At 49.0% G+C, this 18,496-nt stretch overlaps 1 protein-coding gene across 1 annotated transcript in view; it reads right to left on the bottom strand.

Moving 5' to 3' along the window:
• Positions 1-18,496, bottom strand: part of LOC311202475 (olfactory receptor 14C36-like) — a gene marked incomplete at both ends in the record, with an annotated part of 31,207 nt that overhangs the window by 10,601 nt on the left and 2,110 nt on the right. The window lies entirely within an intron of this gene.

The following is an 18,496-nucleotide window of genomic DNA, read 5'->3' as shown; positions in this document are numbered from 1 at the left end:
ATCTGTCTGTGCCTGTGATCACAGATGATGCCAGGAAAAGTGTTGGGAGTCCCAGGAGGCCAGTGAGGGAACTGCTGGGCTTGGGGAAGAGCAAGGTTCTCCATGCAGGCTTGGATCTGAAGAGACTGCTTTTCCTGCCTGTCCAGATCTCCTTAGGAAACTGACACCCATTGCATAATGTGGCTGTCACTGCTTCTATCAACTGAGCCATGACAGAAAATACCCGTGAAGAGAAAATATCCTCCATTGTAATATTCCTTTGAACTGTTCATCATTAAATACCTAACTGTAATCCAATTATTTGTAGAACTCTGGATTTTTTTAATGAAAAGGACTTGAACAGATATGCTTTTTAATCCTTTCTGTATTTCCATGAGCCCTATTGTATATCTGCTTCTGAGTCCATAGACCCCAGATACTAAGAGAAGAGTGAAGAAACCTCTTAAAATGTCAGTCAGACCTAATGCCCAAAGAACCTCGAAGCGTTCATGAGCCCTACTGTGAGCCATTACAGACAAAGCCTCCCCATGAACATCTTACACCTCACAACTGGAGGCCATGAGGACAAACCCAGGCAAAGCACAGGCAGCTCTGATGCTGAGAACACCTTGGCTTGGTCTGATGAAGCAGAAATGCCAAGTGCTTATCCCTAGCCTCTGGGCAGGGAGATCCTGACCCTCACCTGTGTCTCAGGGCTCTTATATTGGATGTGGGGAGTGTGATGCCAAGGGTAGGACAGGGGTATGACACATGGATGCCTCCCTACTTTGAGTTCAAGGAGGCAATGATGTTCCATGGCCACGAGAACAATGTGTCTCTTCTGAGGCCTCTGCAGGGACATCAGCCACAGCCAAGTGCTGTGATCTCATTTCTATCAGGCCCTTTCAGCCTGGATAACACCCTTGACCTTCTGCACCACAGCCCATGTGACACTGCTCCACACCTGTGCCTGTTTCCCTGCAGGCACCCAACCCATTTCCCCATTTTGTTCTCACCCCATCATGTCCCTGCCTGTACTGCTGTCTCTCCCTCCTTGCCAGCTGTTCCCAGATAAACCAAGCAACCAGCTCATCCACACTTCCTCCAAGTAACTCCAAGCACCACAGCACTACCCTCAGAATGACATTTCTCCATGCTCATAACCCATCTGCACCTCTAGTTTTAATTGCCATTAATTTGAAAAGGAACTTTCAAGCTCTCTGAGCTACCCCTACACTCTCCTCAGACTCCCCTTCCCCAGGCTAAAGAAGCCCGGGTCTCACAGCCTCTCCACACAAGACTCCTAACCCTATCTTGGCAGAATTTCTCTCAACCTTGTGACAGTTCCTCCACACTCGTCTTGACCACCCCCCACACACACACACAGACACTCCTGGACTCTCTGCTGGTGTCCTCCAGTGCTGAGTCAAACAGTAAGTGCCTTTGCCTGGGTGGCCATACTGCTCCCAGTGCTGCCCAATGTGCTCACGGCCAGGTTCCTGTGTAGCAGCCCTGGCTGCTATGGCATCCCTCAGAACGCCCAAAGCCTCCTCCTTGACACTGCTGCTCCACCAGTCATGTCTGAATTCCCTTGATGTGCGGGTGTTGAGGTTTAACCCTGCTCACTGATGATGTCATCATGCATGGGAGATTCTTTTGGGCAGTTGGCACCAGCTGCCCTGGCAGTCCTCCCTCACAACAACCAGTGCTCCCTGAGCTTACTTTCTAGTGGAGCAGCACGCAAATCAGGAAGGGCCTTGATGCTGTGCAAGCACTGGGCAGCAATGAATAAATTATCATGTGTCACCAATGCTGGATTGGTCACAAAACAGGATGATGTGTTGGTTCTACCCCCTGTTCTGGTTATCCCCTGATGCAGAACATCACAAGATCAGAAGGAGCAGATCAGCTTTGGTTGGAAAAGTTCTTGAAGTTTCTCTTTGTAAAACCACAGAGGATTTTGCCAGGGTCTGCTGGAAGTGAAGCTCCGTTGTGTCAGTGGTTGATGCGTGCGTGTAGAAGCCTCAACTGACTTGTGGTGCCTCAGCAAGAGGCATTAAAGGACATGATAGAAAATAAATGAAAAGAGGAGAGAGTAATTTAAATGCTTCCAGTGGTTGAGCCCCAAACAGTGGCTGAGCACCACACACCACTGGCTCACTGCCAGAGGAGAAAGAGACAGAACCTCTGTCGGTTGGGATAAGGAGAGTTCACTGAAAAAACCACCATGAAACTAGAACAATAAACAGCCCATTAGACTCATACCCGGTGAGAACACAGAGTACCTTACCCACCTGAGGATTACAGAGTGCTGCAGGACAGAAGGACCAACCCAAAAGCCCAGCTGCACTCACACTGCCCTGGAGGCACCCAGGAGTGGTGTCCAAACCAGCTCCTTTATGGAGAAGTGATGTCAGGTGGTGTGGAAAACAGCCAGGGCTAACTCAACCTCCCCAAGCAGCCAGCACAGGTGAGATAACTGCGGCCTGACCGGAACCAGGACATTATCCACCCCTTTTTGCACACCATCTACATCATGCCCAGAAGGGTTTGCCTCTGCACTCCCAGTCGCTTTGTTTCCATTGCTGAAACCACCCCCACATGGCATTGGCCACCATCCAGGAGTGAGTATAGCGGTAGAATTTTGGCCACTTTTCTCATCTGGCAATGTTTAAAGCCAGCTGGATGGCTTGTACCTCTGCAAACTTGCCCTCTAATCTTGTTCATCATATTTGCTGTTTACTTCTTTCAAAAAAAGTCTGAGCAGTCCATTCAAGAGGATCACAGGCACAATGACAGTCTGGTGGGCTGTCTACTGGAAACTGGTGCAGCATTCTTCCTGGAGAAATCTCTTTTTGTAACTCTTTTTCATTGCAGCTTGTCAGGTTTGGAGGTGGGTTTCCCATCTCACCTCCTCATGTCTTCACCATGGTCATGCAGAGAGAACCACAGGATGCCTCTTGGTGTGTACTTTTTTCTGGAACAGGGGAAGGCCTGCTGCAGGTAGCTGAAATTGTTGTCTGCCCAGGTGGGCAGTAGGACATATCCTCTTTGAGTTGTCAGACCTCTCAAGACAACTTATCCACAGCTGAGACAAGAGAGGAACAAAGACTTTCTTCAAGTAGATGGAGTTGGCCAGACACCTCAGCTGCTGTCGGTGCTTCTTCCTTTCCCCAATCTATTACTGCCAGTGAGTTGGCATATGATGCTGGTGCACTCCACACAGACTTACACCACATGGGTGAGGAACATTGGACTTCATCAGGATTGGTGGGTAGCTGCAGATCATCAGGATCATAGTAATTCATCTCTCACATGGCTAATCCCCTCAAATACTGCATACTCTGCTCTGTGGTCATCCACTTGACTGGCCAACACATGACGTCTTCACTGAACTGGTACCTTTCCCCCACACTTGACAGAAGTGGCCTCCAGAGGCTGAGGGCTTGAAACTTCTTTCCAATCACCTTGTCAATAACTCCTTTTCTGAACAGGGATCCCAGCTGCTTGGCCTCCCTGCCTTCTAATTCCAGGCTGCATGCCCCATTGTCCCAGCATCGGAGTAGCCAGGTGATGACGTGCTCACCTGGAAGGCAGCTGAAATCTTTTCTCATTTCTCCCATCTCACTCATGGACAAGGGTCAGGTTATAATGCTCACTCCTGGAGGAGAAACAGACAGACCCTCCGTGGGTTTGGAGGAAGACAGTTTACTGACAAAATGTGAAAAAATGATAACAGCACATCACAAACTACACTCACATCCAGAGATAACACAGAGGACTCTACTGACCAAAGGATCACAAGGTACTGCACAACACAAGGACAAACCAAAGGCCCCAGCCACACTCAGACTGTCCTTAAGGAAAACATGAGTGCCTCTCCCCAACCTGCCAACTTGATGGGGGAGAGATGTCAGGTGGTGTGGAAAACAGCCTGGACTAACTCAGCTCAGCTGTGCTAACTCAGGTCACCTCTGCTAACTTAGCTCACCTCTGCTGGCTGCTTGGGGAGGCTAACTATTGCCTGGCCAGAAACAGGACAGCTGTGCATTTAATCTCCCCAGTCTGTCACATATTTCTACCTGTCCAAAGTCAACTCACCATGTCTGAAATCATAGTTCCATCAATGGATCTGCACTCCAGTGCTTCTGGTTGCTCTCTAGATTTCCCTTTCTCTTCCCCTTTGACCATTCAGACACCTCTCAACCATCCAGCTGCTGCTCTGAGTTTCAGGGAGTTAAACCCTTGCCTTTCTGGCAGTTGTCTGACTCATTCTTTTGTCATTAGCCAACTCTTGAGTTGCAGTGATTTCACAGTCTCCTTCCTCTCACAAAAACATTTCTCACATGGTTAAGCTTTGTGGCAGGTGAACCTCACTGGTGTCAGATTGCACTTGGCATAGAGTGAGGAGTGTTGAATCTAATGGTGAATCTTGTCAGGTTTCTTCTGTTGTTGGGAAAATAACTCCCTGTGTGCTGCCTGTGTGCAGCCAGTTCTCTAAGGAAAGCAGGGGAGCTGGTACAGAGGGGCTGTAATGCCCCACTGTGGAGTGCAGCAGAGAGACCTGATGTAAGGACAAGGGATGCAAGTCCCAGTTGGCTGGTGAGAGTCATGGTGGGCTTGTGGAGATGTGCAGCAAGGTTGTCCCCACTGTGTCAGACCTCAGGGGGCCATTTTCCACAACAGTCCAGACCTCCTTAGGAGGCACCCTGGATCAATCTCAGTCAGAGGTTATCACCTCTGCTCTGAAGTGAAAATAATAACCTACACCCTTAAAAAGAAATCAATTTTACTCTGAGCTCCCTTTGAAACTGCTTCAATGATCTGTGCATCTCTTGAAGACTTGAAGATAATTACATCAAGAGATATGACTCAGGGCTTGCTTTATACATTTAATGAGCCCTGTGGTGCATTTGGTGCTGAGTCCTTGAAGCTCAGGTACTGAGATGGAAATTACACAAAAATCTCCATGTCAAAAGCAGAAGCCAAAGTACCTGAAGTATTAATGAGTCCCTCTGAGAGCCATTGCTGGCTGAGCCTTTCCAGGGACTCGTTAGCACAGGTAATTGGAGGCCATGTTGGCTGGTAGGCAAAAGCAATGTACAAGCAGCTGAGATGCTGAGCAAGCCTTGGGTTGGTTTGATGAAGCAGAAAGGCCAAGCCCTGACCCTCATCCCATGGAGGACATGTCCTGTCCCTCAGGCATTGCTCAGGCTCTTCCTGGGTCAGCATGTGTTGTGTAATGCTGAGGGAAGAACAACAGGATGTAGAGTTTCTCCTCATTGTTGGTCCAAAGCCCAGCTAGAAATTCATCTGTCCTCCATTTAAATAAAAGAAAGAGCAGGGAGACCCTTCATCCCCTATCAGATTCAGGAGGAAACATTGTGGATAGATGAGGCCAAGGCTGAGGTGCTTAATAAAATCTTTGCCACTGTCTTTAGTAATAGGAGCAGTTGTACAGAGAGAATCCAATTCCCTGAGCTAGGAGACAGGGACAGGGAGCAGAATGAGCCCACCTCAATCCAGGAGGAGATGGTCCTGCTGCACCGCAGAGGTGTGCACAGACTGAATGGGATGTAGCCAAGGGTGCTGAAAGAGCTGGCAAGGGGGGTTCACCAAGCCACTTTCCATCATTCCTGTCTGCCTGGAGAGAAACCAGCAGATTGGAAATCAGTCAACATAACCCCCTATATAAGAAGGGAGAGAAGGATGATCAGGGAAATTACAGGCCTGAGAGTTGGACTTCAGTCCCAGAGAAGCTGATGTAGCAGATCACCCTGAACAGCATTATGCAGTTCATGAAGAACCCCCAGGTGATCAGGCCCAGTCAGCTTGGGTTCATAAGGGCAGGTCCTCTTTGAGCAACCACATCTCTCTGTATGACAGTGACCTGCTTCTTGGACAAGGGAAGGGCTCTGGGTGTTGTCTACCTTGACTTTAGCATGGCCTTGGACACAGTTTCCCACCACCTTCTCTTAGAGAAGCTCACTGCTTGTGGCTTGGAAACTGTGGTGGTTCAGCCCCAAACAATGGCTGAGCACCACATGCTGCTCACTCACTCCCGGAGGAAAAACAGATGGAGCCTCTGTGGGTTGGGATAAGGACAGTTTTCTGACAAAAGCACCATAAAAGGGGACCAATAACAGCCCCAATTGCACTCACACCCAGGTATAGCACAGAGAGTACCTTACAACCCCAATAACAAGAGAGTTCTGCACCTTGCCATGACCACCCCTCCCCAACCATCTCCTTTGATGGGGAAGTGATATCAGGTGGTGTGGAAAACAACCCAGGTGAACTCAGCTCAACTGTGTTTGCTGTTTGGGGAGGTGAGCCTGGCCTGGCCAGAACCAGGACATTATCCACCTCTGTTTCCACACCATCTACACCATGCCCAGATCTTACATTTTCAGAGTACTGAGGAGGTTCATAACATCATTTATTATTTAGACCATCTACCCTGGACCACCATCCAGGAAATAGTATAGAGAAATATGTAATATTTGGGCTTTTTTCTCCTTTGGCAATGTCTAAAGCCAGCTGGATGGCTTTCACCTCTGCAAACTGGCTGGATTTGCCTTCTCCATAGGCAGCTTCTGCAACTTGGCGTGTGGGACTCTATACAGCAGCCTTCCACCTCTGATGTTTACCAGCAATGCCACAGGACACATCGGTGAACAGGGCATATTTTCTCTCATTTTCTGGCAGTTCACTGTACAGTGAGGTCTCTTCAGCACGTGTCACCTGTTCCTCCGGTGATATTCCACAGTCTTTGCCTTCTGGCCAGTCTGTGATCACTTCCAGGGTTGTTCCTGGGTGATTGAGGTTTCCTATTCAATCCTGCTGTGTGATAAGTGTGACCCACTTGCTCCACGTAGCATGAGTGACATGGAGCATATAAGCGGCCTTCCCTTTGGACATCCAGCCCAGCACCAGCAGTCGGGGTGCCAGGAGGAGCTGGGCTTCAGTCCCAATCACTTCTTAAGTGGCTCAAACCCCTTCATGTGCTGCCAGTATTTCCTTTTCTGTTAGAGTGTCTGGATCCTTTGTAGCCCCGACTCCAAAACCCCAGAGACTGACCTTGAGCCTCCCCTGGTGCTTTCTGCCAGAGTCCAGATAGGGCCATTCTCCCAGGCTGACCTGTAGAACACATTTTTTACATCTGGCCCAGTCTGGACAGGCCCAAGAGCTACTACACAGACCATCTCCTGTTTGATCTCTTCAAAGGCTTCTCACTGCTCATTGGAAATCGGTCTCTTACCAGGTTACATGGTAGAGAGGGCTGACAATGAGACTGTGGTTTGGGATATGCAATCTCCAGAAAACCACAGTGCCTAGGAAAGCTTGTGTCTCCTTTTTGTGGGTGGATGGAGACATAGCTGCTATTATGCTGATAACATCCACTGGGATCTGATGACACCCATCCTGCTATTTTATTCCTAAAAAGTGGATTTCTTAAGCAGGCCTTTTGCCCTTACTTGGTCTAATGGCAAAACCAGCTTTAGCAGAATTCAGATCATTTTCTTCCCTTTCTCAAACAATTTCTCTGCTGTGCTGTCCCATGCCATAACATCATCAGTATACTGTAGGTGCTCTGGGGCTTCATCCAGCTCTAATGCAGACTGGATCAGTCCATGGCAGATGGTGGGGCTGTGTTTCCAGCCTTGGGGCAGTCGATCCCAAGTGTCCTGGATCCTCTTCCAACTGAAAGCAAACTGTGGCCTGTATTCTGCTGCCAAAGTGACAAGAAAACAACATGTGCAATGTCGATTGTGGCGTAGCACTTGGCTGCTTTTGACTCCAGTTCATACTGGTGTTCTAGCATGTCTGGCACAGCAGCACTCAGAGGCAGCGTGACCTCATTCAGGGCACAATAATCCAGTGCCAGCCTCCACTCTGCACTGGACTTCTGCACTGGCCAGATTGCACTGCTGAAGGGTGAGCGGGTTCTACCAATCACTCCCTGACTCTCCAGTTGATGATCAGTTTCTGAATGGGAATCAGGGAGTCTCTGTTGGGTGTGGTATTGTTGCCTTTGCACCATCATGGTAGCAACTGGTACTCGCTGTTATTCAACCTTTAGCAACCCTACAACAGAAGGGTCTTCTGACGGTCCAGGCAGAACAGAGAGTTATTCAATGTCTTTTGTCTCTGAGGCAGCTATTGCAAAAGCCCACTGGTACCCTTTTGGGTCTTTGAAGTGCCCTCTCCAGAGGAAGTCTATACCCAGTATGCACAGAGCTGCAGACCATCAGGATCACACTAAATCATCTCTCACATGGCTAATCCCCTCAGATAATGGATATCTCTCTCCATGGTCATCCACTGGTCTGGCCAATACACAGCATCTTCAATGAACTGGTTCCTTGCCCTTACACTTGATAGAAGTCACTTTCAGAGGCTGAGAACATGAGATTTCCTTCCAATTGCCTTGTTACTGCCTCCTTCTCTGGACAGGGATCCCAGGTGCTTGGCTTTCCTGCCTTCTCCCTGCTGTGTGCCCCATTGTCCCAGCATGGGAGTAGCCAGGTGATGATGTGCTCCCCTGGAAGGTGGCTGAAGTCTTTTCTCATGTTTCTCAGCTCAAGGACAAGGATCAGGTTATAACCTCTGGTATTGCCTCTTCGGGTCCTTGGAATGGTCCCAGTTCATCATCATCTTTCACAATGAGGACTGATTTCTCCATGTATTTCTTCTTCTGGATAGAGGTGACTGACAGGCATACTGGTTGGCTGTCTGGATCAGCTCTGGGGTTGGCCTCTGAGGTTTGAGTACCCATGGTGCTTGTTGGGGAGACTGCAGGAGCTGCACTCTCTGAGGCACGGGTAGCTCCAGTGCCTGTTGGAAGGGTTCTTTCTGGCTCAGCTGTGGTGGTGGTTTCTGAGGCCTGGGCAGCCACAGTGCCTCTGGATCTTTTTTTCTTGTCTAGGTAATTTTTCATGCCCTCCCACACCCCATGCCACCCCTGACCCTTCAGCCCAGGGAAGACCTCTTGGCAATATTCTTGGAGCAGTTGTTGGTAACACATAGGTCCAGACAGACATTCAGGAGAGCAAGACACATATGCTGGTCTGAACATCCCAGGGATAGTCAACGTTCTCAACAGATGCTGTAAAAAGCCTAAAGGGAAAAGGGGAGGGAAAAGCACCCCTCACCTCATCCTCTACTGTTATCACAACCCTTCAGGCCCCACCTTGGGCTCCAAAAAGGGCTGTGGTGGTTCAGCTCCAACCAGTGGCTGAGCAGCACATGCCACTCACTCACTCGCACAGGAGAAACAGAAAGAGCCTCCGTGGGCTGGCCTAAGGACAGTTTACTGACCAAATCACCATGAAAGGCAAGTAGCCCACAGTGAATTTCACTTATACACAGTTATGACCCAGTAACTGCACAACATAATGACCAACCCGATGACTCAGCTGCACTTGCACTGCCCTGGAGGCACCAGGAGTGCCCCTCCCCAACAAGCCCCTTTTGTGGGGGAGTGATGTCAAGTGGTGTGGCAAACAGCCTGGGCTAACTCAGCTCACCTGTGCTGCCTGCCTGGAGAGGTTATTTCTGCCCTGGCAAGATCCAGGACAGGTGGAATGGGATTGGGATGGGGATGGTATTGGGATGATGTAGCCAAGGCACCCATTGCACAGATGGTGTGTCAGCTTGCCAGGGTTGTTTGCCTGTGCAGCTGTAAAGTCACAGGCTGTAGGAGGTGATAACTGTCCTACGACCTGCTCAAATCCTTCCACAAACCCTACCAGCCAGGGACTGGCTGCTGAGGGAGGAGGAAATGTTAGAGAGACTGTAACAATGATCATTAAACTGCTGCCCAGAGGAGCAGACAGGAAGATGCCAAGGAAGAGGCAGAACGGCAGGAGCTGCAGCTCCCATGGGAGCAGGAGGAGGAACTGGCTATTGGAGTTTCTGTTGGACATGTGGTGCTTCTGGGTATGGATGGTCCTAACTGTGACCATCTGGTGTCTTTTCATTTGGCCAAAGGAATTCCCCACCAGGCTCAAAAATGCTCCTCATCCCAGGCAGCATTGCTCTATTGGACCTTGTACCCACTCATGTCTCTTGGACCACCTCTGGCCCTTCAGCTGACAACAGGGGTTGGTGTCCGAGCAACTCTCTCCTGGCCTTCATACTCAATAATTCTCATGGGCACTGGGACCAGCAGGTCCCAGGCAGCCATGCTCCTTATCCTTTGCAGGGGGTCAGAGACCCCTGCCTGTCCCTGCCTGGGGGTCCTGTCTCATGCAAAGACAATGAAAGGTGATTGTCCTGCCCAGCTCTGGTTTGATCAGGAAAAAGGACTCTGCTGGACACAAGGATTTCTCCCCAGCCAGGGGAGGGAAAGTCAATGAGAACTTCAGTTTCTTTCCAAGAAGGTTCCCTGGAGCTCTAGGGAGGAGTCCAGAGGGGATGGAGTGTACGATGTCTTCACCTGCTCCTCTTCTGTTAGCTGGGCTCCTGGGATGAATAGAGGGAGCTCAGAAATATTGCAGTGCTGCAGAGAGACAGCTCTGCCCAGGAGAAAGACTGATTGCTTGGACACAACTAAAGCCTCCCTGTTATCAGCAGTGTTCTCATCCTAACACCCACACATGACACCACACTGGCTGCTAGAAAGAAAGTCAAATGTATTGCTCCCAAAATTAGGCCGCCTTTGTAGACAACAAGTGCAACACAATGGTGGGGTCACTCCTGTGCCCTTCCAGGCACTTGTGCACTCCTAGTTGACTCATTTCTGGAGCAGAACTAGAAAAAAGGCCTTGATGCTGTGCAAGCCCTGCTCAGCAAGGAACAAACATGTTTATTTAAACTTTATGACTTACAAATCCAAACACCAGAACTATGGGGGCCACCAACATGAGAATTAATTCCAGCCGCAGAGAAAATACGGGCAGGAGGAGAAGATCTCTTCTGGTTGGAAATCTTTCTGATGTTCCTGGTCATCAAATCCCAGAATTTCTCAAGATCTCTCTGAAGGGAATCTCTATTTTACTAATGGTTCACATATGCTTGCAGATGGCTCTCTAACTTACGGTGCTTTTAACAAAATGCCAGCAATAGGTGCTAAAGAACCTGGGACTCTATTGCTGATTGTTCAGCATGTTCGAGAGTGGATGATGGTAGAGCCTGAAAATGACATTTTTAGGACTGGTCCTGTGGCTAGGAATGACCTGAGCCCCAAGGTTTTTAAGCCCTTGCACCTTTTGCCATGGAGCTGGTGCTGGACATTGAGCAGTTTCAAAGGTGGACACTGTTGAAGCTGGAAAATTATGTTGGGCAGAGTTACATCCACTCCCATGGCTACAAAAGCCCTGACCCCCATGTTCCTGGGGCTGCTAGTGGGATACCAGGGGATATGTAAGGCCATGAACATCTTTCATCCCTCACACCTTTAGTTTGGGATGTATTGCTGTGCATTTTGCAGGTTCAAAGGTGGATGCTGATATAGCCAGAATTAATATCAAGCAATGTTATGACCCTTCTTTTGTCTCTGAACACTCTGAACCCTAAGGTACTGGGGCTGCCAGTGATCTACCTAGGCAGGTTTCATGCCAGGAGAATCTTTCATCCCTCACACTTTTGTTAGGGATCTCTTGCTGTTTGTTTAGCAGTTTGAAGGTGTATGCTGGTAGAGCCCCAAAATGACATCAGACTGTTCCCTTTCTAAAGAAAACCTTGAGCCCCAGGGCTACGGGGGCTGCTAGTGGGATACCCAGGCAGGTTGAAGGTCAGAAACATCTTTCACACCTCAAACTTTGTCTTTGGGAATTATAGCTGGACTTTTTATGTTTTCAACGGTGGACACTGTTAGAGCTGGAAAAAGACAACAGGCAAATTTCATACCATTGCATTGTCTATGAAAACCCTGTGCCCCATGGTTACTGGGGCTGCTAGTGGGCTACAAGGAGAGTTTTCAGGCCAATAAGATTTTTATGCCCTTGCATGTTATGTTTGAGGCTACTGCTTTACATTTAGTGTGTCATGTTGGATGCTGGGAGAGCCTGTGAATGTCCACAGGCACAGTTAGGAAAGGTAAGCCCTGAGCCTTAAGCCTACTTGGGCTGCTAGTGAGCTACCTAGATAGGTTTCAGGCCAGGAACATCTTCCAGCACTCAAATCTGCTTTGCAGCCCTACTATACATTTAGCACTTTCTAAGGTGGACACTAGTTGAGCCTGAAAATGAAAACAGGAGCTTTTAGGATCATTCCTCTGTGTAGGAACCACAGAATCACAGAGCCACAGCACGACCAACGCTGGACTCTTTCAAGGAGTTCCCTGTCATTCTTGAACTGAGAAGCCCAGAACTAGACACAACATTCCAGGTGCGTTCTCACCTGGGCAAGGAGGAGAAAGACTTCTCTTGACCTACTGAACACACCCCTTCTAATACACCCCAGGATGCCATTGGCCTTCATAGCCAGGAGGGCACATTGCTGGCTCATGCTCATCCCGCAGCAAATGAAGGGGGTCAGCGTTCAGAGGAGATTCTCTCCAAACCAACTTCTGTTCAGATAGATAGAAAGGTCACTTAACAACACACTAAAATTCTGAGAGAATGTCCTGGTTTTGGTCAGGATGGAGTTAATTTCATTTGTAACAGCAGATGAATGCTGTGTTTGAGAGTAAAATGGGAGTAGTGCTGATAACACCCTGATGTTTCTAGTTGCTGTCAGACAGTCAAGGACTTTCTCAGCTCTTCATGAGAAAGGAGGGGCGAAGCCAGGACAGGTGACCGAACTGACCAAAGAGAGTATTCCACGCCAGTTACGTCCTGCCCAGGATATCGAGGGGCTGATGGGAGGAAGGCCTGGGGCGGCTCCGGGACGCGCGGTTCTGGGGGACGGTCGGGTTCTGGGACGGCTCTGGGTGGCACGGCCTGAGTTGTGTGGTTCGGTGAGAAACTGCATTGTGTATCAACAGCTTCATATATTTTGCTTTGAAGTCCTGTTAGTATTGTTACATTGTATCTTTCTGTTATCTTAGTAAACTATCCTTATCCCAACCCACGGGCCTCTTAATTTCTTGATTTTGGGGTTATTTGCCCCTTTCTATTCCTTTTCCCTTCCCTTACTTCTCACCCCCCTTCCCTTTTCCCTTTAACCTGCTCTTTTCCTTAAAGGAGCAGGCAGCTGCGTGGATCTTGGCCCTCAGCCGGGTGAAACCACGACAGTCTTTTTGGCGCCCAACGTGGGGCCCGAAAGGTTGGGATAACGGTAGATCTGACCCTGACTGGATTGTAATTAAGTCAAAGTTGTGATAAGCACTTTGATTTAAGCAGTCTCTGGTCACGATGCTCTGGTATTTACTTACAAGGCTGTGCTCACAGCTGTGGCAGCAAAAGCACCGTCTGTTGTATGCAATCCTAGCAGGATCCTTTAACATCCTGGGGCTGCGGCTCCTGTTTTCGTTCCCGTACCTCATTTTGGTGTATTTTATGAAAACAGTTTATGATACAGTGATATCGATGATCACGAATGTGTTCTGGTATCTGTATGAGATTTTGCTGCCCTGTCCATTCTTTGGACAGGGAGGAGTTAGCAATGGCAGCTGGTATGGTGGGAGTACAGAAAGAAATATCTATGCTGCTTTCTCTTCCTTTGGGCTAAATACAACAGCTCTGGTAACAGTTTTTGAAAATTTCCAATATCCCTGGGATATTCAAACTAGCATTTTGCTGTTGTTATGTTTGGTGAATGTGGTTCTGCTTTTGTTCAATATGAAGCAAAGGTTTATGAATACCACTCAAGAGTGTTCTGCGAGGCCAGATAATCACGAGTGGCAGGGTACGTGGCAGAGTATGGGCAACTACCTAGGCACTTTCTCACGTCCGATGTTTTGGAGTTTCACTCCCGAACAGTTACAGGACCCTGATAAAGTGGCTGCATATCTGAAAAGAAATTGCCGTAAGTTTCCCAGAGATGCACAGCTTACTGCACTGTGCTGGGCCCTGGCCACTATTTACCAAACACTGCTTGATAGCAGGCAGCACTGTCAGAGGGAAATGAAGGAAAACAGACCAGCAGAAACTGTAGCTACTGTAACTACCGGGACTAACACTGAGGCCACTGTAACTTCTGTGACTAGCACTGTGGCTACTGCAACCTGTCCAACTGATGCTGCAGCTACTGCTGCCCCTACAGCAGATACTGCCGGTAAAACAAAAAATCAACCCACATCAGTGTCTGTTGCTCCCGTACGAAAGAGGAAATACACAAAGAAAGTTGTTCCTGTAGTGAAGGATGAGGATGAGGATGAGGATGAGGATGAGGATGAGGATGAGGATGAGGATGAAATTGAATCAGGGCCACCTGATGAAGGTCAGGATAAAGCAGGGTCATCTGATGAATGTCAGGATAAAGCGGGGTCATCTGATGAATCTCAGGATAAGGCAGGGCCATCCAAACCATCTCAGGATAAGGCAAAGCCATCTCAACCATCCCGGGATAAGGTTGTTGTCACACGATCCCTGTCCCTGAGCGAGCTGCGTGAAATTCGAAAAGATTTCAGCCGCCGCCCAGGTGAGCACATCATCACTTGGTTGCTCCGATGCTGGGATCACGGAGCCAGTAGTCTGGAATTAGATGGCAGGGAGGCCAAGCAGTTGGCATCCCTAGCTAGAGAAGGAGGCATTGATAAGGCAATTGGGGAAAAGCCTGAAATCCTCAGCCTCTGGAGGCGACTACTGTCAAGTGTGAGGGAAAGGTATCCCATAAAGGAATACATCACATGTCAAACACCCAAGTGTAACAACCTAGAGGCAGTTATCCAGCACCTGAGAGAATTAGCTGTACGGGAGGTAATTTATTATGATCTGGACAACCCACAGCTTCCCTCTGATCCTGATGACGTCCTATGCACCCCAGATATGTGGCGTAAGGTTGTACGAAGTGCACCAGCAGGGCACACCAATTCATTGGCAACAATGGACTGGAGTGATACGTATCCACCAACCGTATCTGAGGTGTCCGGCCACCTTCGGAGATATCAGGACAATGTTTCTCTCTCTGTGATCGCAGCAGTAGAGAAATTGGTCAAACGGCTTGACGAAAATGTGTCCAACTCCCAACCCGTATGCAGCCATGTTGCAGCTATTGGGAGAAAGCGTCCATCATCCCAGAAGGGAGGATACAGTAGGTACACACAACGAGAGACGCTGTGGTTTTACCTGCGTGACCATGGTGAGGACATGATGAAGTGGGGTATGCAGCCCACCTCAGCCCTCCAAGCACGAGTAAATGAGCTGCGAGGTAAAAGAATCGCACAACGCGATTCTGCCAGGAAGAACGCTGCACCAGTGAACAGCCAACACAGTCAGCAACAATAGAGGTGCCCTGCCTCCAGCCAGGTGGAGGAGAGGGATAACCGTGTTTATTGGACTGTGTGGATCCGATGGCCTGGCACGTCAGACCCACAAGAGTACAAGGCTCTGGTGGATACTGGTGCCCAGTGTACGATAATGCCATCGAATCATGTTGGGACTGAACCTGTTAGCATTTTTGGAGTGACAGGGGGATCCCAACAATTGACTGTGTTAGAGGCTGAAATGAGCTTAACTGGGAAGGACTGGGAGAAACACCCAATTGTGACTGGCCCAGAAGCTCCGTGCATTTTAGGTATGGATTATCTCCGTAGAGGTTATTTTAAAGACCCAAAAGGATACCGATGGGCTTTTGGAATAGCTGCTTTGGAGACAGAAGAAATTGAGCAATTGCGTGCCTTGCCTGGACTCTCAGACAATCCTTCTGTTGTGGGGTTGTTGAAGGTCGAAGAACAGCAAGTGCCAATTGCTACGACGACCGTGCACAGGAGACAATACCGTACTAACCGGGATTCCCTGATCCCCATCCATAAGCTGATTCGTCAACTGGAGAGTCAAGGAGTGATCAGCCGAACTCGCTCACCCTTTAACAGTCCCATATGGCCAGTGCGGAAGTCTGATGGAGAGTGGAGGCTGACAGTGGACTATCGTGGCCTAAATGAAGTCACTCCAGGTATGAGTGCTGCTGTACCGGACATGCTGGAACTGCAGTATGAACTGGAGTCAAAGACAGCCAAGTGGTATGCCACAATTGACATTGCAAATGCTTTCTTCTCAATACCACTGGCGCCAGAGTGCAGGCCACAGTTTGCTTTCACCTGGAGGGGCATCCAATACACGTGGAATCGTCTGCCCCAGGGGTGGAAACACAGCCCCACCATCTGCCATGGACTGATTCAGACTACACTGGAAAAGGGTGAAGCCCCAGAGCACCTGCAGTATATTGATGACATCATAGTATGGGGCAATACAGCAGAGGAAGTATTTGAGAAAGGAAAAAGGATAATTGAAATCCTTTTAGAAGCTGGTTTTGCTATAAAACAAAGTAAAGTCAAGGGGCCTACGCAAGAAATCCAGTTTTTAGGAATAAAATGGCAGGATGGGCGTCGTCAGATCCCAATGGACATTGTCAATAAAATTGCAGCTATGTCTCCACCAAGCAACAAAAAGGAAACACAAGCTTTCTTAGGTGTTATAGGTTTTTGGCGAATGCATGTCCCAAACTACAGTCTCATTGTGAGCCCACTTTACCACGTAACTCGGAAGAAGAATGATTTCCAGTGGGGCCCTGAGCAGCAACAAGCCTTTGAGCAGATCAAACGTGAGATAGTCCATGCAGTGGCCCTTGGGCCTGTCCGGACAGGGACAGATGTTAAAAATGTGCTTTACACTGCGGCCGGGGAGAATGGCCCTACCTGGAGTCTCTGGCAGAAAGCACAAGGAGAGACTCGAGGTCGACCGCTGGGGTTTTGGAGTCGGGCCTACAAAGGCTCTGAGGCCAATTATACTCCAACAGAAAAGGAAATACTGGCCGCCTATGAAGGGGTTCGAGCCGCTTCAGAGGTGATTGGAACTGAAGCCCAGCTCCTCCTGGCACCCCGACTGCCGGTGCTGGGCTGGATGTTCAAAGGGAAGGTCCCTTCTACACACCATGCCACTGATGCTACGTGGAGCAAGTGGGTTGCACTGATTACTCAACGGGCTCGAATAGGAAATCCTAATCGCCCAGGAATTGTGGAAGTGATCACAGACTGGCCTGAAGGCAAAGATTTTGGCATGTCACCAGAGGATGAGGAGGTGACACGGGCTGAAGAAGCCCCACCTTACAACAAATTGCCAGAGAATGAGAAGCAATATGCCCTTTTCACTGATGGCTCCTGTCGCCTTGTGGGAAAGCAACGAAGATGGAAAGCTGCTGTATGGAGTCCTACAAGACGAGTAGCAGAAGCTACTGAAGGAAAAGGTGAATCAAGCCAGTTCGCTGAGGTGAAAGCCATCCAGTTAGCCCTGGACATTGCTGAGAGAGAAAAGTGGCCAATGCTCTACCTTTACACTGATTCATGGATGGTAGCCAATGCCCTGTGGGGTTGGTTGCAGCAGTGGAAAAAGAACAACTGGCAGCGTAGAGGCAAACCCATATGGGCTGCTGACTTATGGCAAGATATTGCTGCCCGGTTAGAGAAGCTCGTTGTAAAGGTACGTCATGTTGATGCCCATGTGCCTAAGAGTCGGGCCATGGAGGAACATCGAAACAACCATCAGGTAGATAAGGCTGCTAGGATTGAAGTGGCTCAAGTAGATCTAGACTGGCAACGCAAAGGTGAATTATTCCTAGCTCGATGGGCTCATGATTCCTCAGGTCATCAAGGGAGAGATGCAACATATAGATGGGCTCGAGATCGAGGGGTGGACTTAACCATGGATGCTATTGCACAAGTTATCCATGAGTGTGAGACGTGTGCCGCAATCAAGCAAGCGAAGCGGTTAAAGCCACTTTGGTATGGAGGACGGTGGATGAAATACAGATATGGGGAGGCTTGGCAGATTGATTACATCACCCTCCCACGCACCCGCCATGGCAAGCGTTATGTGCTTACGATGGTGGAGGCAACCACCGGCTGGCTAGAAACATATCCCGTACCACATGTCACTGCCCGGAATACAATCCTGGGTCTTGAAAGGCAAGTCCTATGGCGACACGGCACCCCGGAAAGAATTGAGTCAGACAATGGGACTCATTTCCGAAATGCTCTCATAGACACTTGGGCAAAAGAGCATGGCATTGAGTGGGTGTATCATATTCCTTATCATGCACCAGCCTCTGGGAAAATTGAACGATATAATGGACTCTTAAAGACTACCCTGAAAGCGATGGGTGGTGGAACATTCAAACACTGGGATACATATTTAGCCAAAGCCACGTGGTTAGTTAACTCTAGAGGATCCACCAATCGACCTGGTCCTGCCCAGTCAAAATTTCCACGTACTGTGGAAGGAGACAGAGTCCCAGTGGTGCATATGAAGAGTATTTTAGGGAAGACAGTTTGGGTCATCCCTGCTTCAGGCAAAGGTAAACCCATGTCTGGGATTCCTTTTGCTCAAGGACCTGGTTGTACTTGGTGGGTAATGCAGAAGGATGGAGAAGTTCGATGTGTACCCCAGAGGGATTTGATTTTAGGTGAGAATAG

Source organism: Gallinula chloropus, assembly GCF_964237585.1.
Source record: "Gallinula chloropus genome assembly, chromosome: 30".
NCBI classification, from domain to species: domain Eukaryota; kingdom Metazoa; phylum Chordata; class Aves; order Gruiformes; family Rallidae; genus Gallinula; species Gallinula chloropus.
Note: the sequence above shows the minus strand (reverse complement) of the source record. Positions and strands in the feature narration are given on the sequence as shown.